Source organism: Hemitrygon akajei, chromosome 3 (assembly GCF_048418815.1).
Source record: "Hemitrygon akajei chromosome 3, sHemAka1.3, whole genome shotgun sequence".
NCBI lineage: Eukaryota > Metazoa > Chordata > Chondrichthyes > Myliobatiformes > Dasyatidae > Hemitrygon > Hemitrygon akajei.
This window is the reverse complement of record NC_133126.1, coordinates 206,818,646-206,843,987: the sequence shown is the minus strand read 5'-3', so window position 1 is coordinate 206,843,987 and position 25,342 is coordinate 206,818,646. Positions and strand designations below refer to the sequence as shown.

Sequence of the window (25,342 nt, the reverse complement as noted above, 5' to 3'; positions counted from 1 at the left end):
TAAGTTGCCATACGTAAAGCAGCTTAACAAGATAAAATCCTATAGCATTACAGAAAATGTATTGGCATGAATAGTGGAATGGCTGACAGGCAGGAGGCAGCTAGTGAGAATAAAAGGGGCTTTTTCTGATTGGCTGCCATTGACTTGTGGTGTTCTTCAGGGGTCAGTACTGGGACTGCTACTTTTCACATTGTATGTCAATGATTTAACCATATAACAATTACAGCACGGAAACAGACCATCTCGGCCTTTCTAGTCCGTGCTGAACACTTACTCTCACCTAGTCCCACTGACCTGCACTCAGCCCATAACCCTCCATTCCTGTCCATATACCTATCCAATTTTACTTTAAATGACAATACTGAACCTGCCTCTACCACTTCTACTGGAAGCTCGTTCCACACAGCTACCACTCTCTCAGTAAAGAAATTCCCCCTCGTGTTACCCTTAAACTTTTGCCCCCTAACTCTCAACTCATCTCCTCTTGTTTGAATCTCCCCTACTCTCAATTGAAAAAGCCTATCCACGTCAACTCCATTGATCCCTTTCATAATTTTAAATACCTCTATCAAGTCCCCCCTCAACCTTCTACACTCCAAAGAATAAAGGCCTAACTTGTTCAAACTTAGGTGCTGAAACCCTGGTAACATTCTAGTAAATCTTCTCTGTACTCTCTCTATTTTATTGCCATCTTTCCTATAATTCGGTGACCAGAACTGTACACAATATTCCAAATTTGGCCTTACCAATGCCTTGTACAATTTTAACATTACATCCCAACTCCTATACTCAGTGCTCTGATTTATAAAGGTTAGCATACCAAAAGCTTTCTTCACCACCCTATCCACATGAGATTCCACTTTCAGGGAACTATACACCATTATTCCTAGATCACTCTGTTCTACTGCAGTCCTCAATGCCCTACTATTTACCATGTATGTCCTATTTGGATTATTCCTATCAAAATGTAGCACCTCACACTTATCAGCATTAAACTCCAACTGCCATCATTCAGCCCACTTTTCTAACTGGCCTAAATCTCTTTGCAAGCTTTGAAAACCTACTTCATTATCCACAACGCCACCTATCTTAGTATTAGCTGCATACTTACTAATCCAATTTACCACCCCATCATCCAGATCATTAATGTATTTGAGAAACAACATTGGACCCAGTACAGATCCCTGAGGCACACCACTAGTCACCGGCCTCCAACCTGACAAACAGTTATCCACCACTATTCTCTGGCATCTCCCATCCAGGCACTGTTGAATCCATTTTACTACTTCAATTTTAATACCTAACAATTGAACTTTCCTAACTAACCTTCTGTGCGGAACCTTGTCAAAGGCCTTACTGAAGTCCATATAGACAACATCCACTGCTTGACCCTGGTCAACTTTCCTTGTAACCTCTTCAAGAAATTCAATAAGATTTGTCAAACATGACCTTCCACGCACAAATCCATGTTGACTGTTCCTAATCAGACCCTGTCTATCCAGATAATTATATATGCCATCTCTAAGAATACTTTCCATTAATTTACCCACCACTGACGTCAAACTGACAGGCATATAATTGCTAGGCTTACTCTTAGAACCCTTTTTAAACAATGGAACCACATGAGCAATTTGCATGGAATTGATGGCTTTGTGGCAAAGTTTGCAGATGATACAAAGATAGGTGGAGAGGTGGGGAGAGCTGAGGATCAATGTGATTGCAGGAGGACCTAGACATATTAGAAGAATGGGCAAAAAAGTGGCAGGTGGAATACAGTGTTGGGAAATGTATGATAATGCATTGTGGTAATAGTACGGACAGTCATTTAAATGGGGAGAAGGTTAAAGCATCAGAGGTGCTGAGGGGCTTCAGTGTCCTTGTGCAAGACTCCCAGAAAACTAATTTACAGGTTGAGCCTGTGGTAAAGAAGGCAAATGCAATGTTGGCTTTTATTTCAAAGTGAATAGAATGTAAAAGCAAGAAGATAATGCTGAGCCCTTATAAGACACTGGTTTAGCTGCACTTGGAGTATTGTCAACAGTTTTGAGCCCCATATCTCAGAAAGGATGTGTTATCATTGGAGAGAATCCAGAGGAGGTTCACAAAGATGGTTTGGGAAATGAAAGGGTTAACATTTGAGGCGCCTTTGGTTGCTTTGGGCCTGTACTCACTGGAATTTTTTTAGAATGCGTGGAGATCTCATTGAAACCTACTGAATGTTGAAAGGATTAGATGGAGTGGATGTGGAGAGGATGTTTCTTCTGATGGGTGTATCTAGAATTAGAGGGCACAGCCTGAAAATTGAAGGGCTACCCTTAGAACAGAAGTACGGAGTAATTTTTTTAAGCCAGAGAGTTATAAATCTGTGGAATGCTCTGCCATAGATTGTAGTGGAGGCCAAGTCTGTGTGTATATCTGAGGTAGAATTTGATTGTTTACTGATTTGTCAGGGCATCAAAGGATATGACGAGAAGGCAGCTGAATGGAGCTGAGTGGGATCTGGGATCAGCCATGATGGAATGGCAGAGCAGACTTGATGGGCTGAATGGCCTAATTTTGCTCCTATGTGTTATGGTATGTGGTCTTATGACACAACCATGGCTAGCAAGAGAAGTCAAGGCTACCATAAAAGTCAAAAAGAGGGCATATAATTAAGCAAAGATTAGTGGGAAGTTAGAGGATTGGGAAGCTTTCAAATACCAGAGTTTATGAAAGTATGGTAATGATCTTTTAAGAATCACTAGATTCTGGAAGACTGGGAAATTGCAAATGTCACTCTACTCTTCAAGAATGGAGAGAGGCAGAAGGAAGGAAATTATAGGCCAGTTTACTGACCTCAGTGGTAGAGAAGTGTTGGAAATGATGGTTAAAGATTTGGTTTCAAGGTACCTGGAAGCACAGGGCAAAATAGGCCATAGCCAGCAGAGATTCCTCAAGGGAAAATCTTAATTGTCCAATCTGTTGGAATTCATTGAAGAAATAACAAGCAGGATAGACAAAGGAGAATCAGTTGATATTGTGTATTTGGATTTTCAGAAGGCCTTTGACAAGGTGCCACACATGAGGCTGCTTAACAAGCTATGAGCCCATTGTATTACAGGAAAGATTCTGGCATGGATAAAGCTGTGGCTGATTGTCAGTAGGCAAAGAGATGGGATAAAGGGAGCCTTTTCTGGTTGGCTACTGGTGTCTACTGGTATTCCACAGGGGTCTGTGTTGGGACTGATTCTTTTTACGTTATATATTAATGATTTCGATGATGGAATTGATGGCTTTGTTGCAAAGTTTGAAGATGGATGGAGAGGCAGGTAGTTTTGAGGAAATAGAGAAACTACAAAAGAACAGACAGATTAGGAGACTGGGCAAGGAAGTAGAGAAAGGGACGCACTCAGATTGATGGTTTGAGATGTGTCTATTTTAATGCAAGGGGTATTATGAACAAAGCAGATGAGTTTAGAGCATGGATCAGTACTAGGAGCTATGATGTTGTGGCCATTACAGAGACTTGGATGACTCAGGGGCAGGAATGATTACTTTGATTTCCAAGCTTTAGATGGTTCAGAACAGATGGAGGGAGGCAAAAGAGATGGGGGTGTGGCAACGTTGATCAAAGATAGTGTCACGGCTGCAGATAAGGAGGAAGACATGGAGGGATTGTCTATGGAGTCTCTGTGGATGGAAGTTAGGAACAGGAAGGGGTCAGTAACTGTACTGGGTGTTTATTTCTAGACCACCCAATAGTAACAGGGACATCAAGGAGCAGGTAGGGAGACAGATTCTGGAAAGGTGTAATAATAGCAGAGTTGTCATGGTGGGAGATTTTAATTTCCTAAATATTGATTGGCATGTCCCAAGAGCAAGGGGTTTAGATGGAGTGGAGTTTGTTAGATGTGTTCAAGAAGGCTTCTTGATACAATATGTAGATGAGCCTACAAGAGGAGAGGCTGTACTTGATCTGGTATTGGGAAATGAACCTGGTCAGGTATCAGATCTCTCAGTGGGAGAACATTTTGGAGATAGTGATCTCTCTCCTTTACCACAGCATTGGAGAAGGATAGGAACAGACAAGTCAGGAAAGCGTTTAATCGGAGTAAGGGGAGATATGAGGCTATCAGGCAGAAACTTGGAAGCATAAATTGGGAACAGATGTTCTCAGGGAAACGTAAAGCACAAATGTAGCAAATATTCAGGGAACACACACAAAATGCTGGTGGAACGCAGCAGGCCAGGCAGCATCTATAGGAAACATAGAAACATAGAAAATAGGTGTAGGAGTAGGCCATTCGGCCCCTCGAGACTGCACCGCCATTCAGTATGATCATGGCTGATCATCCAACTCAGAACCCTGTACCTACGTTCTCTCCATACCCCCTGATCCCTTTAGCCACAAGGGCCATATCTAACTTACACTTAAATATAGCCAATGAACCGGCCACAACTGTTTCCTGTGGCAGAGAATTCCACAGATTCACCACTCTCTGTGTGAAGAAGCTTTTCCTCATCTCGGTCCTAAAAGGCTTCCCCTTTATCCTTAAACTGTGACCCCTCGTTCTGGACTTCCCCAACATCGAAAACAATCTTCTTGCATCTAGCCTGTCCAATCCCTTCAGAATTTTATACGTTTCAATAAGATCCCCCCTCAATCTTCTAAATTCCAGTGAGTATAAGCCTAGTCGATCCAGTCTTTCTTCATATGAAAGTCCTGCCATCCCAAGAATCAATCTGGTGAACCTTCTTTGTACTCCCTCTATGGCAAGAATGTCTTTCCTCAGATTAGGGGACCAAAACTGCACACAATACTCTAGGTGCGGTCTCACCAAGTCCTTGTACAACTGCAGTAGAACCTCCCTGCTCCTGTACTCAAATCCTTTTGCTATGAATGCCAACATACCATTTGCCTTTTTCACTGCCTGCTGTACCTGCATGCCCACCTTCAATGACTGGTGTACAATGACACCCAGGTCTCGTTGCACCTCCCCTTTTCCTAATTGGCCACCGTTCAGATCTGTTTTCCTGTTCTTGCAACCAAAGTGGATAACCTCACATTTATCCACATTAAATTGCATCTGCCATGAATTTGCCCACTCACCTAACCTATCCAAGTCACCCTGCATCCTCTTAGCATCCTCCTCACAGCTAACACCGCCACCCAGCTTCGTGTCATCCGCAAACTTGGAGATGCTGCATTTAATTCCCTCGTCTAAATCATTAATATATATTGTAAACAACTGGGGTCCCAGCACTGAGCCTTGCGGTACCCCACTAGTCACTGCCTGCCATTCTGAAAAGGTCCCGTTTACTCCCACTCTTTGCTTCCTGTCTGCCAACCAATTCTCTATCCACATCAATACCATACCCCCAATACCGTATGCTTTAAGTTTGCACACTAATCTCCTGTGTGGGACCTTGTCAAAAGCCTTTTGAAAATCTAAATATACCACATCCACTGGCTCTCCCCTATCCACTCTACTAGTTACATTTCAAAAAATTCCATAAGATTCGTCAGACATGATTTTCCTTTCACAAATCCATGCTGACTTTGTCTGATGATTTCACCTCTTTCCAAATGTGCTGTTATCACATCTTTGATAACCAACTCTAGCATTTTCCCCACCACCGATGTCAGACTAACCGGTCTTTAATTCCCCTGTTTTTCTCTCCCTCCTTTTTTAAAAAGTGGGGTTACATTAGCCACCCTCCAATCCTCAGGAACTAATCCAGAATCTAAGGAGTTTTGAAAAATTATCACTAATGCATCCACTATTTCTTGGGCTACTTCCTTAAGCACTCTGGGATGCAGACAATCTGGCCCTGGAGATTTATCTGCCTTTAATCCCTTCAATTTACCTAACACCACTTCCCTACTAACATGTATTTCCCTGAGTTCCTCCATCTCACTAGACCCTCGGTCCCTTACTATTTCCGGAAGATTATTTATGTCCTCCTTAGTGAAGACAGAACCAAAGTAGTTATTCAATTGGTCTGCCATGTCTTTGTTCCCTATGATCAATTCACCTGTTTCTGACTGTAAAGGACCTACATTTGTCTTGACCAATCTTTTTCTTTTCACGTATCTATAAAAGCTTTTACAGTCAGTTTTTATGTTCCCTGCCAGCTTTCTCTCATAATCATTTTTCCCTTTCCTAATTAAGCCCTTTGTCCTCCTCTGCTGGTCTCTGAATTTCTCCCAGTCCTCAGGTGTGCTGCTTTTTTTTTTGCTAATTTATATGTTTCTTCTTTGGACTTGATACTATCCCTAATTTCCCTTGTCAGCCACAGGTGCACTACCTTCCCTGGTTTATTTTTTTGCCAAACCAGGATGAACAATTGTTGTATATCATCCATGCGATCTTTAAATGCTTGCCATTGCATATCCACCGTCAACCCTTTAAGTATCATTTGTCAGTCTACCTGAGCTAATTCATGTCTCATACCTTCAAAGTTACCCTTCTTTAAGTTCAGAACCTTTGTTTCTGAATTAACTATGTCACTCTCCATCTTAATGAAGAATTCCACCATATAATGGTCACTCTTACCCAAGGGGCTTCGCACAACAAGATTGCTAACTAACCCTTCCTCATTGCTCAATACCCAATCTAGAATGGCCTGCTCTCTAGTTGGTTCTTCAACATGTTGGTTCAGAAAACCATCACGCATACATTCCAAGAAATCCTCTTCCTCAGCACCCTTACCAATTTGGTTCACCCAATCTATATGTAGATTGAAGTCACCCATTATAACTACTGTTCCTTTATTGCACGCAATTCTAATTTCCTGTTTAATGCCATCCCCAACCTCACTACTACTGTTAGGTGGCCTGTACACAACTCCCACCAGCGTTTTCTGCCCCTTAGTGTTATGCAGCTCTACCCATATCGATTCCACATCTTCCAGGCTAATGTCCTTCCTTTCTATTGCGTTAATCTCCTCTCTAACCAGCAATGCTACCCCACCTCCTTTTCTTTCCTGTCTATCCCTCCTGAATATTGAATATCCCTGGATGTTGAGCTCCCATCCTTGGTCACCCTGGAGCCATGTCTCTGTGATCCCAAGAAATACAGTTGATGTTTCGGGAGACCCAAAACGTCGACTGTACTTCTTCCTATAGATGCTACTTGGCCTGCTGCATTCCACCAGCATTTTGTATGTGTTGCTTGAATTTCCAGAGTCTTCAGATTTTCTCGTAAATGTTCAGGGGATATTTGCGTGGAGTTCTGCATAGGTACATTCCAGTGAGACAGAGAAAGGATGGTAGGGTACAGGAATTATGGCGTACAAAGGCTGTTATAAATCTAGACAGGAAGAAAAGAAGAGCTTATGCAAGGTTCAAAAAACTAGGTAATGATAGAGATCTAGAAGATTATAAGGCTGGCAGGAAGGAGCTTAAGAATGAAATTAGGAGAACCAGAAGGGGCCATGAGAAAGCCTTGGCAAACAGGATTAAGGAAAACCCCAAGGCATTCAACAAGTACGCGAAGAGCAAGAGGATAAGACGTGAGAGAATAGGACCAATCAAGTGTGAAAGTGGAAAAGTGTGTATGGAACTGGAGGAGATAGCAGAGGTAATTAATGAGTACTTTGCTTCAGTATTCACTAAGGAAAAGGATCTTGGCGATTGTAGGGATGAATTGCAGTGGACTGAAAAGCTTGAGCATGTAGATATTAAGAAAGAGGATGTGCTGGAGATTTTGGAAAGCATCAAGTTGGATAAGTCACTGGGACTGGATGAGATATACCCCAGGCTGCTGTGGGAAGTGAGGGAGGAGATTGCTGAGCCTCTGGCGATGATCTTTACATCATCAATGGGGCCAGGAGATGTTCCGGAGGATTGGAGGGTTGCGCATGTTGTTCCCGTATTCAAATAGAGTAGAGCTAGCCCAGGAAATTAATAGACCAGTGAGGCTTTCTTCAGTGGTTGGTAAGTTGATGGAGAAGATCCTGAGAGGCAGGATTTATGAACATTTGGAGAGGCATAATATGATTTGAAATAGTCAGCATGGCTTTGTGAGATGCAGGTCGTGCCTTACGAGCCTGATTGAATTTTTTGAGGATGTGACTAAACACACTGATGAAGGAAGAGCAGTAGATGTAGTGTATATGGATTTCAGCAAGGCATTTGATAAGGTACCCCATGCAAGGCATATTGAGAAAGTAAGGAGGCATGGGATTCAAGGGGACGTTGCTTTGTGGATCCAGAACTGGCTTGCCCACAGAAGGCAAAGTATGGTTGTAGATGGGTTATATTCTGCATGGAGGTTGGTGACCAGTGGTGTGCTTCGGGGACCTGTTCTGGGACCTCTACTCTTTGTGATTTTTATAAATGACCTGGATAAGGAAGTGGAGGGATGGGTTAGTAAATTTGTGATGAAAGGTTGGGGTGTTGTGGATAGTGTGGAGGGCTGTCAGAGGTTACAGCGGGACATTGATAGGATGTAAAACTGGGCTGAGAAGTGGCAGATGGAGTTCAACTCAGATAAGTGTAAGGTGATTCATTTTGGTAGCTCAAATATGATAGAAGAATATAGTTTTAATGGTAAGACTCTTGACAGTGTGGAGGATCAGAGGGATCTTTGGGTCTGAGTCCATAGGACACTCAAAGCTGCTGCCAGGTTAACTCTGTGGTTAAGAAAGAATACAGTGTATTGGCCTTCATCAATTGTGGGATTGAGTTTAGGGGCTGAGAGGTAATGTTGCAGCTATATAGGACTCTGGTCAGACCCCACTTGGAGTAATGTGCTCAGTTCCGGTCACCTCACTATAGGAAGGACGTGGAAACTATAGAAAGGGTGCAGAGGAGATTTACAAGGATGATGTCTGAAATGGGAGCAAGCTTTATGAGAATAGGTTGAGTGAACTCGGCCTTTTTTCCTTGGAGTGACGGAGGGTGAGAGGTGACCTGATAGAGTTGTACAATATAATGAGAGGCATTGATCATGTGGATAGTCAGAGGCTTTTTCCCAGTGCTGAAATGGCTGGCATGAGAGGTCAGAGTTTTAAGGTGCTTAGAATCAAGTACAGAGGAGATGTCAGGGGTAAGTTTTTTACACAGAGAGTGCTGAGTGCGTGAAATGGGCTGCCAGTGAAAGTGCTAGAGGCAGATACGATAGGGTCTCTTAAGAGACTCCTGGACAGGTACATGGAGCTCAGTAAAATGGAGGGCTATGGGTAACCCTAGGTAATTTCTTTGTTTTTGTAATTTATTTTTTATTGAAGTTCATCATAAAACATTTCCATAAGATGGGAGTACAGTTAGACGAGAAGCTAGACTGGACTGCCAACACAGATGCCTTGTGCAGGAAGGCACAGAGTCGACTGTACTTCCTTAGAAGGTTGGCGTCATTCAATGTCTGTAGTGAGATGCTGAAGATGTTCTATAGGTCAGTTGTGGAGAGCGCCCTCTTCTTTGTGGTGGCGTGTTGGGGAGGAAGCATTAAGAAGAGGGACGCCTCACGTCTTAATAAGCTGGTAAGGAAGGCGGGCTCTGTCGTGGGCAAAGTACTGGAGAGTTTAACATCGGTAGCTGAGCGAAGGGCGCTGAGTAGGCTACGGTCAATTATGGATAACTCTGAACATCCTCTACATAGCACCATCCAGAGACAGAGAAGCAGTTTCAGCGACAGGTTACTATCGATGCAATGCTCCTCAGACAGGATGAAGAGGTCAATACTCCCGAATGCCATTAGGCTTTACAATTCTACCGCCAGGACTTAAGAACTTTTTAAAAGCTATTATTAATGCTTTTTGAGATAGTGATTTAGATGCATATCATATTTTTTACTGAGTTAAGTATTGTATGTAATTAGTTTTGCTACAACAAGTGTATGGGACATTGGAAAAAAAGTTGAATTTCCCCATGGAGATGAATAAAGTATCTATCTATCTATCTATCTATTTCAGATATTGTACATATATATCATATAGCCATATATACCACAAATCTCCACATAATATTTATCTGAGATATGCACTTATAGAAAAGAGAGGAAAGGAAGAACAAGCAAAAGGAGAAGACTATGTAAAAGTAGGGAGTGATTTTTTTTACAACATATTCATTGATTTGTGAGGATAAAATCAGGTCTATGAGGTGTTATGTAGTTAAACCATTTTTCCCAGTATGAATCAAATAGTTCCAACTTATGATTAACAGATGCTGTTATCTTCTCCATTTTGTAAATGTCCATTGCAATTTCCATCCATGCATTTATGGTTGGGCTCTCCTGTGATAACCATTTCCTAGTAAGAGTCTTTTTACCAGCCACCAACAGTATTTTCATTAAATATTTATCTCTTTTCAACCATTCTTGAGGTATATACCCAAAATATGTGGTCTTACATTCTAAGGGTATTTCACATTTAAAGACGTAGTGCATTGTGTATCCCACTCCAATAATCTTTGATAATGGGGCATTCTCAGAAAATATGATCATAGTTTACATTTTGATTTCCACAATTTCTCCAGCAAACAAGGAGATTACTATCATAATGGGATTTCTGAGAGGGTGTAATAAAATATCTTATCAAGTTTTTCCATCCGAATTCCCTCCATTTCAGTGAACTGGTACACCTCCATATTATTGTCCATTCTTCCTCAGAGGTAATTATCCCTCCTTCCTTCTCCCATTTTGTTTTAATGTACAAAGTCGAATTTGTTTTAAGATTTGACAAACCCTTATGCAAGCTTGAAATGATTCTACTACTGTTATCTGAATTATATGCTTTTCTAAATAGCTCTATCAAACATGTACTTGCCTTGGTTACATTTTTAACCGTCTTATTAACATATTGTCACATCTGTAAATACCGATAAAAGTCTTATTTTTTTAATGTGTTTCTCTTTAAGCATTTCAAAACGGAACAGTGTTCCTTCTTTCATTATATTGCAAAGAATTGTTATTCCTTTAGCTGTACAGTCCTTAAATATTGCATCCAGTTTATTCGGCGTAAAATCCAAGTCATACGCACACCATTTAAGAATTGCAATTATCTCCCTTTAGTTTATATTCTTTTATAATAGTTTTCCATACTTTAAGAGTCCATTTCACCCATCAATAGTATTTATGTACCTTTGTAGGTTGTAATCAGCCAAAATTGCCTGTATGGGGATGGGAGGTGCAAAGGGATTTGGGAGTCCTTGTGCAGGATTCCCTAAAACTTAATTTGCAGTTTGAGTCTTTGATGCTGAAGAAAAATTCAATGTCAGCATATATTTCAAAAGGACTCAAACATAAAAGCAAGGATATAATGTTGAGACTTTATAAAGCACAGGCGAGGTTCACTTGGAGTGTTGTGAGCAGGTTTGGGCCTTTTATCTTAGAAAGGACGTGCTCAAACTTGAAAGGGTTCAGAGGATGTTGATGAAAATGATTCCAGGTTTCAACGGCTTGTCACGTGAAGAGCATTTGATGGCTTTGGGCTTGTACTTACAAGAATTCAAAAGAATGAGGGGTGATGTAATTGAAACCCATCAAATAGTGAAAGGCCTCAACAGAGCAGATGTGGATAGGATGTTTCCTATGGTAGGAGAGTGTAAGACCATTGTCCTTTTAGAATGGAAATGAGGAGAAATTTCTTTAGCCAGAAAGTGGTGAATCTGTGGAATTCATTGCCACAGGCAGCTGTGGAGTCCAAGTCTGCACATATATTTAAGGCAGAAGTTGATAGATTCTTGATTGGTCAGGGCACAGAGGAATAAGGGGGGAAGGTAGGAGATTAGGGCTGAGTGGAAAAATGGATCAGTCATGATAGATTAGTGGAGTAGACTCAATGTCCCAAATGCCCTAATTCTGCTCCTGTGTGTTATGATATACCCGGGGTTGGGAGGGTGGCCTCCTTAACTGACTCCTTAACCCCTTTCCCCTTCCTGACTGTCACCCAGTCTCCTATGCCCTGCACCTTGGGTGTAACTACATCTCTACTTCCTTTCGGTCACCACTCAGCCTCCCATATAATGTGGAATTCATCCATTTCCAGCTTCAACTCCTTAACATATCCATAAATCCCTTAGGATTTGCCTTTGCATTGTCTGCTACTGCAACTTTGTATCTTTTTTGCTCCTTCTGATTTCTTTCTACAGTGTTCTCTTGCATTTCTTATAGATAAGAACATAAGAAGTAGGAGCAGGAATAGGCCATCAGGCCCATCGAGCCTGCCTCACCATTCAATAAGATCATGGCTGATCTGTCCGTAAACTCAGCTCCATCCACCTGCCTTTTCCCCATAACCCTTAATTCCCTTACTATATAAAAACTTATCTAATCGTTTCTTAAATACGTTTGTATATTTAGTGAGGAAGCCTCAACTGCTTCCCTGGGCAGAGAATTCCACAGATTCACCACTCTCTGGGAAAAACAGTTTCTCCTCCTCTCCGTCCTAAATCTTCTCCCCTGAATCTTGAGGCAATGTCCCCTAGTTCTAGTCTCACCTACCAATGGAAACAACTTTCCTACTTCTATCTTATCTATCCTTTTCAAAATTTTGTACATTTCTGTAAGATTCCCCTCTCATTCTTCTGAACTCCAGAGAGTATAGTCCCAGGTAACTCAATATCTCCTCAGAGGTTAACCCCTTCATCCCTGGAATCAACCTGGTGAACCTTCTCTGCAATGCCTCCAAAGTCAGTATATCCTTCCTGAAGTATGGAGACCAGAACTGCACACAGTACTCCAGGTGCGGCCTCACCAGTACCCAGTATAGTTGCAGCATGACCTCCCTGCTCTTGAATTCAATCCCTCTAGCAACGAAGGCCAACATTCTGTTTGCCTTCTACATAACCTGTTGTACCTACAAGCCAACTTTTTGTGATTCATGAACAAGCACTCCCAATTCCCTCTGCACAACAGCATGCTGCAATCTTTCACCATTTAAATAATAATCTTCTCTTCTATTATTCCTTCCAAAGTGGATGATCTCACATTTACCAAAATTGTATTCCATCTGCCAGACCTTGGCCCACTTACTTAACCTATCTATATCCCTCTGCAGACTCTCCACATCCTCTGTCCAATTTGCTTTTCCACTCATTTTAGTGTCATCAGTAAATTTTGCTACTCAGTCCCCTCTTCCAAATCGTCAATGTACCAGCACTGACCACTGCGGCACCCTACTCACCACTGACTGCCAACCGGAGAAATACTCGTTTATACCAATTCTCTGCCATCTATCCACTATCCATGCCAATACACTTCCTCTAACTCCATGCATCCAAGTATACAACATCCACTTGTTCCCTTCTATCCACTGCACTCATTATGTCCTCAAGAACTCCAGTAAGTTTGTCAAATAGAACCATAGAACACTACAGCACAGTACAGGCCCTTCAGCCCTCCATGTTGTGCCAACCCATATAATCCTTAAAAATAGTACTAAGCCCACACTACCACAAGATCACAAGACAAAGGAGCAGAAGTAGGCCATTTGGCCCATCGAGTACTCCACCACTCCACCATGAGCTAAACTATTCTCCCATCTAGTTCCAATTTCCGGCTTTATCCCCATATCCCTTGATACCCTGACTAATTAGATACCTATCAATCTCCTCCTTAAACACCATCAATGATTGGGCCTCCACAGCTGTATGTGGCAATGAATTCCATAAATCCAAGACCTTCTGGCTAAAAAAATTTCTCCTCAACTCTGTTTTAAATGTGTACCCTCTAATTCTAAGACTGTGACCTCTTGTCCTGGACTCACCCACCAAGGGAAACAGCCTTTCCACATCTACTCTGTCCAACCCTTTCAACATTCGAAATGTTTCTATGAGATCCCCTTTCATTCTTCTATACTCTAATGAATACAATCCAAGTGCCGACAAACGCTCCTCATATGTTAGTCCCTGCATTCCAGGAATCATCCTAGTGAATCTTCTCTGAACTCTCTCCAACATCAGCACATCCTTTCTAAGATAGGCACCCCACAACTGCACACAGTATTCCAAATGGGGTCTCACCAGTGCCCCATAGAGCCTCATCAACACCTCCTTACTCTTATACACTATTCCTCTTGAATAGCATTCGCTTTCCTTACTGCCGATCCAACCTGGTGGTTAACCTTTAGGGCATCCTGCACTAGGACTCCCAAGTCCCTTTGCACTTCTGATTTTTGAATTTTCTCCCTATCTAAATAATAATCTGCCCAATTGTTTCTTCTTCCAAAATGTACAACCGTACATTTCTTGACATTGTATCTTATCTGCCATTTCTTTGCCCACTCTCCTAAACTGACCAAGTCTCTCTGTAACCTTTCCAGTTTCCTCAACACTTCCTGCTCCTCCACCTATCTTGGTGTTATCCGCAAACGTAGCCACAAAACCATTTAATCCATAATCTAAATCGTCGATATACAGCGTAAAAAGAAGAGGCCCCAACATCGACCCCTGCGGAACACCACTAGTAACCAACAACCAACCAGAATAGGATCCCTTTATTCCCACCCTTTGTTTTCTGACTATCAGCCAATGCTCCACCCATTCCAATATCCTTCCTGTAATTCCATGGGCCCTCATCTTATTAAGCAGCCTCTTATGCGGCACCTTATCAAAAGCCTTTTGGAAATCCAAATACACAACATCCACAGCCTCTCCCTTGTCAATCTTATTTGAGATTACCTCAAAAAATTCCAATAGGTTGGTGAGGCAGGATCTTCCCTTCATGAAACCATGTTGGCTTGGGCCTATCTTGTCATGCACCTCAAGGTAATGCATAATCTCATCCTTGAGGATCGACTCCAATAACTTTCCAACTACCGATGTCAGACTAATAGGCCTATAATTTTCTTTTTGCTGCCTCCCCCCTTTCTTAAACAGCAGAACTACATTTGCGACCTTCCAGTCCTCTGGAACCGTGCCAGAGTCTATTGATTCCTGGAAGATTATTTCCAATGCCTCCACAATCTCCAAAGACACTTCTTTCAGAACCCGTGGATGCACTTCATCTGGTCCGGGAGACTTATCTATCCTTAGTCCATTTAGCTTCTCAAGCACTTTCTCTCTAGTAATCTTGACTGTACCTAATTCTATTCCCTGAGACCTCTGGCTATCAAGTATGTTGCTAATGTCTTCCACTGTGAAGACTGATGCAAAATACTCATTTAGTTCCTCTGCCATCTCTTTTGTTACCCATTATTACCACTTGGCATGATTAACTTGTTATTATTTAATTATTTATGGTTTTATATTGCTATATTTCTTCACTGTTCTTGGTGCGGCTGTAATGAAACCCTATTTCCCTCGGGATTAATAAAGTATGTCTGTCTGTCTGTAATTTCTCCAGCATCCTTTTCAATAGGTCCTAAATCTACCCATGTCACTCTTTTACTCTTAATATATTTTTAAAAACTCTTAGTGTCCTTTTTTATGTTAATTGCCAATTTCCTTTCATAATTCATCCTTTCTTTCCTAATGACTTCCTTAGTTAGCTTCTGTAAATTTTTTAAATTCGTCCAGTCCTCAGTTTTCCCACTAATTTTTGCTTCCTTGTACGCTGCCTCTTTTGCTTTTATTTTAGCCTTAACTTCTCTCATTAGCCACATTTGTGTCATTTTTCCTTTTATGATTTTCTTTTTTCTTGGAATGTATTTTTCCTGCACTCTCCTTATTTCTTGTAGGAATTTCATCCAATTCTGCTCTACTGTCCCTCCATTTAGCTTTCTTTTCCAATCAACTTGGGCCAGTTCCTCTTTCATACCACTGTAATTTCCTTTGTTCCACTGAAATATTGATACACCTGATACTAGCTTCTCCTTTTCAAATTTGAAATTGAACTCGATCATATTATAATCACTACTTCCAAGGGGCTCCATTACCTCTAGCTCCCGAATCACCTCAGATTCATTACACAGCACCCAATCCAAAACAGCTGATCCCCTGGTGGGTTTATGGACAAGCTGCTCCAGAAAGCAATCCCGTAGGCATTCTACAAACTCCCTCTCCTGAGATCCAGTACCTTCCTGACTTTCCCAATCCACTTTCATATTAAAATCTCCCATAATTATCTTGACATTTTCCTTCTGACACACTTTTTGTATTTCCAGCTGTAACTTGTAGTCCACATCCCGGCTGCTGTTTGGAGGCCTGTATATAACTGCTATTAGTGTCTTTTTACCCTTGCCATTTCTTAACTCGACCCATAGGGATTCTACCTCTTCTGATCCTATATCCCTTCTTTCTAGTGATTTGATATCATTGCTTACCATCAGGGCCACGCCACCCCCTTTACCTACCTTCCTATCTTTCCTATACACAGTGTATCCTTGAACATTCAGCTCCCAATCACATCCATCATTTAGCCATGACTCGGTGATGGCCACTATGTCATATCTTTTAACTTGTAGCTGTACAACAAGGTCATCCACTTTATTTCTAATGCTGTGTGCATTTAAGTACAGTACATTTAGATCAGTATCTGTTACTGATTTTGCTATATTTCTATCGCACAGCAAATTATCCCGTCTATTCACCTGCCTGTCCTTCTTGCCATCTTTGCTGCACAGTATCTTTGACTTATTACTATTTTCCTCTTCCTCGACCCTAATACCCTGGATTCCTTCCCCTTGCCAACTTAGTTTAAAGCCTCCCTAACAGCTATGTTAAACAATCCCGCCAGGATATTAGTACCCTTTGAGTTCAGGTGTAACCCATCGTTTCTGTATAAGTCATGCCTCCCCCAAAATAGATCCCAGTGATTTAAGAATTTGAAGCCCTGCCCTCTGCACCAGTTACTTAGCCACACATTCATCTGCTTAATTCTGCTATTCTTACCGTCATTGGCTCACGTCTCAGGCAGTAATCCTGAGATTATTACTCTGGAGGTCCGGCATTTCAATTTTCTTCCTAGCTCCCAGTAATCTTCCTTCAGGACCTCCTCTCTTTTTCTGTGTATGTCATTGGTACCAACATGTACCAAGACTTCTGGCTGCTCGCCCTCTCTTCTCAGAATACTCTGGACCCGATCCGAGATATCCCACACCCTGGCACCAGGGAGACAACACACCATTTGGGTATCCTTGTCCGGCTCGCAGAATCTGTTCCCCTCATGACGGAATCCCCTATAATGACGGCATTTCTCCTTGATTTCTTTATCACGGCACTGGGCAGAGTGCCAGAGTCCCGTTCGTTGTGGTCTTCCTCTGTCAGGTCAACCTCTCCAACAGTATCTAAAACTATATATCAATTCCTGAGGGGGACTGTTACAGAGGTGCTGTCCACTATCTCTCTATAGATATTATCGATCACCTCCTCACTTTTTCTAATTAGTTGAAGGTCATCAAGTTGTTGCTCCAGATCCCTCACACGATTCCTAAGGAGCTTCATCTCATTGCATCTGGAGCAGATGTAATCCTGGGGGAGACTGGGAGTCTCCCAAGGTCCCCACATCTGGCACTCCAGGCACAACACTAATCCAAAATGCATACCTCTAATCCTACTGTTAGCACTAAATAAATAAACCTGTAACTTACAACTTTACTGTAAGACTCAACTGTCACAGAAAGCCTCTTCCCGTTTCCGCCTAAGCCCATTGAGCCGAAGCCCTATCACTCTGCAACCTCTCACTCCGCTGCCCGCTCTGACACTGCCCACTGGATATGGTGGTGTTCTTTTAAATCTTCCGCGCCCTGAGGTCACACGCCTGCGCAGTCGTGCCTCTTTTATCCCAAGTAGTTTGGAAAATAAAACTGCACTTTTTTCCGAAAACCAGCAACTTACTCCGCTGCTTGCTTGCTGTGATTCAGAGGAACAGTTGAAGCTTGCTTCCCCTTTTAAATACCCCATAACCCTCCATTTTTCTTTCATCCATGTGCCTGTCCAAGAGGCTCTTAAATACCCCTAATGTTTTAGCCTCCACCACCATCACTGGCATGTCATTCCAGGCACTCACAACCCTTTGTGTAAAAAAGCTTAACCCTGATGTCTCCCCTAAACTTCCCTCCCTTAATTTTGTACATATGCCCTCTGGTGTTTGCTACTGGTGCCCTGGGAAACAGGTACTGACTATCCACCCTATCTATGCCTCTCATAATCTTGTAGACCTCTATCAAGTCCCCTCTCATTCTTCTACGCTCCAAAGAGAAAAGTTCCAGCTCTGCTAATCTTGCTTCATATGACTTGTTCTCCAAACCAGGCAACATCCTGGTAAATCTCCTCTGCACCCTCTCCATAGCTTCCAAATCCTTCCTATAATGAGGTGACCAGAATTGAACACAATACTCTTAAGTGCGGTCTCACCAGAGATTTGTAGAGTTGCAACAGGACCTCTCTACTCTCGAACTCAATCCCCCCGTTAATGAAGCCTAGCATCCCATAGGCCTTCTTAACCACCCTATCAACCTGTGCAGCGATCTTGAGGGATGTATGGATTTGAACCCCAAGGTTCCTTTGTTCATCCACACTCTTCAGTAACTGACCATTAATCCTGTACGCAGTCTTCTGGTTTGTCCTTCCAAAATGCATCACCTCACACTTGTCCGGATTGAACTCCATCTGCCATTTTTCTGCCCAACTCTGCAGCCTGTATATATCCTCTTGTAACTTTCAACCACCTACAGCTCCATCCACAACTCCTCCAATCTTCGTGTCATCTGCAAACTTACTCACCCATCCTTCCGCCTCTACATCCAGGTCATTTATAAAAATCACAAATAGCAGGGGTCCCAGGACAGATCCCTGCGGCACTCCACTAGTCACCGACCTCCAGGCAGAATACTTTCCTTCCACAACTACTCTCTGCTTTTTTCCTTTAAGCCAATTTTTTATCCAAACAGCCAAGGTTCCACTGATCCCATGCCTCATGACTTTCTGATGATTTTCTGGATGAGTCTCTCATGAGGGACCTTGTCAAATGCCCTGCTAAAGTCCATGTAGACCAGATGCACTGCCCTACCCTCATCAATTTCTTTTGTTACCTCTTCAAAAAACTCAATTAGGCTTGTGAGGCATGATCTTCCCTTTACAAAGCCATGTTGACTATCCATGAGTAGACTGTACTTCTCCAAATGCTCGTAGATCCTATCCTTAAGAATCCTTTCCAGTAGTTTGCATACCACCAACATGAGACTCACCGGTCTATAGTTTCCAGGTTTCTCCCTATTACCTTTTTTAAACAAGGGAACTACATTTGCCATTCTCCAGTCCTCCAGCACTTCCCCTGCAGCCAAAGAGGATTCAAAGATCATAACTAATGCTCCTGCGATCTCTTCTCTCAATTCCCACATAAACCTGGGGTGTATCATATCCGACCCTGGGGGGGATTTATCAGTCTCAATGTTTTTAAGAAGATCCAGCACTTCTTCCTTAATCTCCACATTGTACAATACACAGGCCTGCTCTACTTCGACCTCATCCTGATCAAGATCCTTTTCACTTGTGAATACTGAAGCAATGTATTCATTTACGACCTCCCCAACCTCCTGTGACTCCAGGCACATGTTGCCCTCTTTATCCTTTAGCGGTCCCACCTTCATTCTCATCATCCTCCTATTCTTCACATACGCATAGAACGCCTTGGGGTTCTCCTTAATCCTACATGCCAAGGCCTTCTCATGCCCCCTTCGAGCTCTCCTAAGTCCTTTCTTTAGCTTCTTCCTGGCTACCCTATATTTCTCATAAGTGCCTCCTACTTCCTGCTTCTTATATCTAACATATGCTTCCTTTTTCCTCTTGATGAGTTGCCTCACATGTTTCGTCAGCCACGGTTCCCTTTTCCTACTATTTTTTGCTTGCCTCAGTGGGACAAACCTATCCTGAACCCAGCTCAAGTGGCTCCTAAACTTCTCCCTCATTACTTCTGTGCTTTCCCCTTTGAACATCTGTTTCCAATTTACTCTTGCTAGTTCTTGCCTCATCCCTTCAAAGTTAGCCTTTCCCCAGTTAAGCACTTTACCACTTCATTTAATTTTATCCCTTTCCATAGCTATGCTGAAGCTAAGGGAGTTGTGGTCACTCTCACCAAAATGCTCCCCCACCAAGAGGTCTGTCACCTGAGCAGGTTCATTACCCAGAACTAGATCCAGTATAGCCTCTCCTCTCATCGGCCGGTCCACATACTGTGTCAGGAATCCTTCTTGAACACACCTGACAAATTCAGCCCCATCTATCCCCCTTGCACTCAGGAGGTGCCTGTCAATTTGAGGGAAGTTGAAATCACCCATAACTACTACCCTGTATTTCCTGCACCATTCTAAAATCTGCCTGCTTATCTGCCCTCGAAGTCCCAAGGGCTATTTGGGGACCTATAGACTACTCCCAGCACAGTGATTGATCCCTTCCTATTTCTGACTTCCACCCAGACTGACTCCGTGGACACTCTTACTGCAGCGTCCTTCCTTTCTATAGCCGTGACACTATCCCTGACCGGCAATGCCACTACCCCCCCCCCCCCCCCTTTTCTACCTCCTATCCTGTTCCTTTTAAAACACCTGAACCCGGGAACCTGCATCATCCAATCTTGCCCTTCCTCCAACCAAGTTTCAGTAACAGCCTCAACATCGTAGTTCCCCATACTAATCCATGCTCTAAGTTCATCCTCCTTGTTCCTAATACTCCTAGCATTGAAATAGATACATTTCAACCCCTTTATCTGGCTACAATTATGTTCTGTCCCCTGCTTGTCCTTCCTCATCAACTCAGAACTCTTAGCATCATGCCCTTGTCCTTCTACCTTAATCCCTGCACTCACATTCTGATTCCCACCCCCCTGCCAAACTAGTTTAAACCCTCCCCAACAACTCTATCAGACCTGCCCGCCAGGACATTGGTCCCCCGGGATTCAAGTGCAACCAGTCCTTTTTGTACAGGTCACACCCACCCCAAAAGAGGTCCCAATGATCCAGAAATCTGAATACCTGCCCCCGCTCCAATCCCTCAGCCACGCATTTATCCTTCACCTCATTCTATTCCTATTCTCAGTGTCGCATGGCACAGGCAGTAATCCCGAGATTTCTACCTTTGAGGTCCTGCTTTTCAACTTCCTTCCTAACTCCCTGCAGTCTTCTTTCAGGACCTCTTCCCTTTTCCTACCTATGTCATTGGTGCCAATATGTACCACGACCTCTGGCTGTTCTCCCTCCCACCGCAGGATATCTTGGACGCGATCAGAAATGTCCCGGACCCTGGCACCTGGGAGGCAAACTACCATCCGAGTTTCTTTCCTGCACCCACAGAATCACCTGTCTGAACCCCTGACTATAGAGTCCCCCATCACTACTGCCTTCCTCTTCCTTTCCCTACCCTTCTGAGCCACAGAGCCAGATTCTGTGCCAGAGGCACGGCCACGGTTGCTTGCCCCAGGTAGGTTGTCCCCCCCCCCCAACAGTACTCAAACAGGAGTACTTATTGTCAAGGGGTACAGCCACAGGGGTGCTCTCTAGTACCTGACTCTTCCCCTTCCCTCTCCTGACTGTGACCCATTTCTCTGTCCCCCGTGGCCCCGGAGTGACCACCTGTCTGTAACTCCTCTCTATCACCTCCTTACTCTCCCTGACCAGACGAAGGTCATCGAGCTGCAGCTCCAGTTCCCTAACACGGTCCCTTAGGAGTTGCATCTCGATGCACCGGGTACAGATGTGGCCGTCCGGGATGCCAGGAGACTCCAGGACCTCCCACATCTGACACCGACCGCAGAAAACTGGCCTCACACACATACTACCTCCTTTTGCAATCAACAACTGCCTCACCTCTTCCCGTTACCGCGGAAGCCCGTTGAGCTAAAGCCCTTTCACTCTGCTGCCTCTCACTCTGCTGCCCGCTCCCATTGCTGCCCGCTGGATATGGCTGCCTTCTTTTTAAACTGTTTGCGCTCAACTGGCTGATGTCACGCGCCTGCGCAGTCTGGCCTCTCTCTTCACTCGAGAACTCAAAATGTCTTCCCGCTGGAAATCCTTAGGTGCTCTCCCGCTGCCTTCTTGTTCCGAATCAAAAATAGGACCTGCTCTTTCTGAATCCATGCTGCATCTGTCTAATGGAACCACTCCTTTCTAAATGTTCCGCTGTTTCTTCCTTAATGACAGCTTCAAGCATTTTCCCGACTGCAGACATTAAGCTAACTGGCCTATAGTTGCCCATCTTTTGCCTACATCCTTTTTTAAAAAGTGGCGTGACAGTTGCTGTCTTCCAATCTGCCAGGACCTGCCCAGAGTCTAGAGAGTTTTGATAAATGATTACCAGCGCATCTACTTTAACCTCCGCCAATTCCTTCAGCACCCTGGGATGCATCCCATCAGGGCTAGGGGACTTATCTACCTTCAGGCCCTCTAGTTTGCTCATCACTATCTCTTTAGTGACAGTGATTTTATCGAGGTCCTCAGCTCCCATTCCGTCCATAACATCCTTGGCATATTAAACATGTCCTTAACCATGACAACCAACACAAAATAGTCATTCAATGCCTCAGCCATTTCCTTATCACCCAAAATCAATTTCCCCTTGTCTTCCAAGGGACCTACGTTGACTTTAGCCATCCTCTTCTGCTTTATATATTTATAAAATCTTTTGCTATCTGTTTTTATATTTTGTGCTAATTTACTTTTATACTCTATCTTCCCTTTCCTTATTATACTCCATATACACCTCATTTCTTCCTACCTGTCAAAAACTGCTATGCATCTCCCATTTTTTCTTAACCAGGACCTCAATATCTCTTGTAAACCAAGTTCCCCTGCACTTGTCATTTTTACCTTTTATTTTTACAGCAGATAGGAGCTTCGTTCTCCCAAAAGGTGCACTCAGTCTGATGGTTTTGAGATGTGTTGGTTTTAATCCAAGGAAAATCCAGGAATGAAAGGGTTACCATATGAGGAACACCTGGGAACTCTTGAGTTGTATTCCTTGGAGTTCAGGGGAATGAGGGAGGATCTCATAGAAATATTCCAAAATGTTAAAAGGGTTGAACAGATTAGATATGGCAAAGTTTTTTCTCATGGTATGGGATTCTAGGACAAGTGGGCACAACTTCAGGATTGAAGGACGTCCATTTAAAACAGAGATGCAGAGAAATTACTTTAATCAGAGGGTGTAAATCTGTGGAATTTGTTGCCACGAGTGGCTGTGGAGGCCAAGTCATTGGGAGTAGATAAGGCAGAGATTTACAGTGTACTGAAACGCTTGAACATATAGACATTAAGAAAGAGGATGTGCTGGAGTTTTGAAAAAGTTAAATAAATCACTGGGACTGGACAAGGTGTACCCCAGGCTACTGTGGGAGGCAAAAGAGGAAACTGCTGAGCCTGTTGTGATGATCTTTGTGTCATCAATGGGGACAGGAGAAGTACCGGAGGATTGGAGGGTTGCAAATGTTGTTCCCTTGTTCAAGAAAGGGAGTAGAGGTAACTCATAAAATTACAGACCAGTGAGTCTTACTTCAGTGGTGGACAAGTTGTTGGAGAAGATCCTGAGAGGCAGGATTTATGAGCATTTGGAGAGATGTAATCTGATTAGGGATGGTCAGCATGGCTTTGTCAAGGGCTGGTTGTGCCTTACGAGCCTGATTGAATTCTATGAGGAAGAAACAAAGCACATTGATGAAGGTAGAGCAGTGGATGTAGTGTGTATGGGTTTCAGTAAAGCATTTGATAAGGTTCCCCATGCAAGGCTCCTTTAGAAAGTAAGGAGGCTTAGAATCTAAAGAGACCTTGCTTTCTGGATCCAGAATTGGCTTGCCCACAAGGCAAAAGGTGGTTGTAGCTGGTTCGTATTCTGCATGGAGGTCGGTGACCAGTGGTATTCCACAGGGATCTCTTCTGGGACCTGTCCTGTTTGGATTTTTATAAATGACTTGCATGAAAAAGTAGAGGGTGAATTGGTAAGTTTGCTGATGACACAAAAGTTGGTGGTGTTGTGGATAGTTTGGAGGCTTGTTAGAGGTTACAGCGGAACATTGATAGGATATAGACTGGGCTGAGAGGTGGCAGATGGACTTCAACCTAGGTAAGTGTGGTTCATTTTGGTAGGTCTAATTTGAAGGCAGACATAATATTAATGGCTAGACTCTTAGCAGTGTGGAGGATCTGAGAGATTTTGGGGTCCTTGTCCATAGGATGCTCAAAACTGTTGTTAAGAAGTTGTATAGTGTGTTGGCATTCATCAGTGGTGGGATTGAGTTCAAGAGCTGTGAGGTAATGTTAAAGCTACATGGCCTTGGTCAGACTCCACTTGGAGTACTGTGTTCAGTTCTGGTCACCTCACTACAGGAAGAATGTGGATACTATAGAGAGAGTGCAGAGGAGATTTACAAGGATATTGCCTGGATTGGAGGGCGTACCTTCTGAGAATAGATTGAGTGAACTTGGCCTTTTCTCCTTGGAGTGATCTGATAGAGGTGTATGAGATGATGTGAGGCATTGATGGTGTGGATAGTCAGAGGCTTTTTCCCAGGGCTGAAATGAGACAGCACAGTTTTAAGGTGCTTGGAAAAAGGTACAAAGGGGATGTCAGAGGTACGTTTTTCAACAGAGAGTGGTGGGTGCGTGGAATGCACTGCCAGTGGTGGTGGTGGATGTGGATACAATAGGGTCTTTTATGAGCCTCTTAGATAAGTACGTGAAACTTATAAAAATACAGGGCTATGCACTAGGGTCATTCTAGACGGCTTCTAGATTAAGTTACATGGTCAGCACAACATTGTGGGCCGAAGGGCCTGTAATGTGCTGTAGATTTCTATCTTCTATGTTCCAATTTTGAATGCCTCCCACTACCAAGTTCACCTTTGCCAGAAAACAGCTTGTCCCGATACACACTTGCTTTCTCCAATTTAGAATCTCAACCCGCAGACCAGATCTGTATTTATTTTGAAACTAAAGGCATTGAGATCACTAGATGCAAAGCGTTCCCCTACACAAACTTCTGTCACTTGCCCTGTCTCATTCCCTAATAGCAGATCAAGTGTAACACACTCTCTTATCGGGACTTCCATGTACTGTTCATAACACATTTGACATATTATCCTATCTAGTCCTTTAACAGTATGGGAGTCCCAGTCAATATGTGTTATATGAACAAGGCCATATCATCTACTTTCTGAAGGATTTTCTGTTCAAGGGTATTAGTGTCCCTGCACCAGGATGTGATGCAGTCTCCACCACACTCCTATAGATTGAGAGGTTTTTGGATATTAGGGAATTAAGGGATATGGGCCAAAAAGCTCAATTCCATTTCTTCAGTCTCTTGTCCAGGTAAATTTAGCTGTTCTCATAAGGAGCTGAATTAAGTTCAGAGTTTTATTTTAAAAGACTTGATTTACCCAGTATATGGTCCTTGCATCAAAGCACAGTTTAGCTTCAAGGTTTGTTAGCTATTTGCCATCCAGTGGGAATGGATTAAAACTGTATAAAGCTCTATTTCAACAACATCTGTAGTATT

General features: G+C 43.0%; 1 protein-coding gene across 8 annotated transcripts in view; it reads left to right on the top strand.

Annotated features, from left to right (window-relative positions):
• Positions 1 to 25,342, top strand: part of lrrc31 (leucine rich repeat containing 31) — a 300,889-nt gene that overhangs the window by 236,638 nt on the left and 38,909 nt on the right. The window lies entirely within an intron of this gene.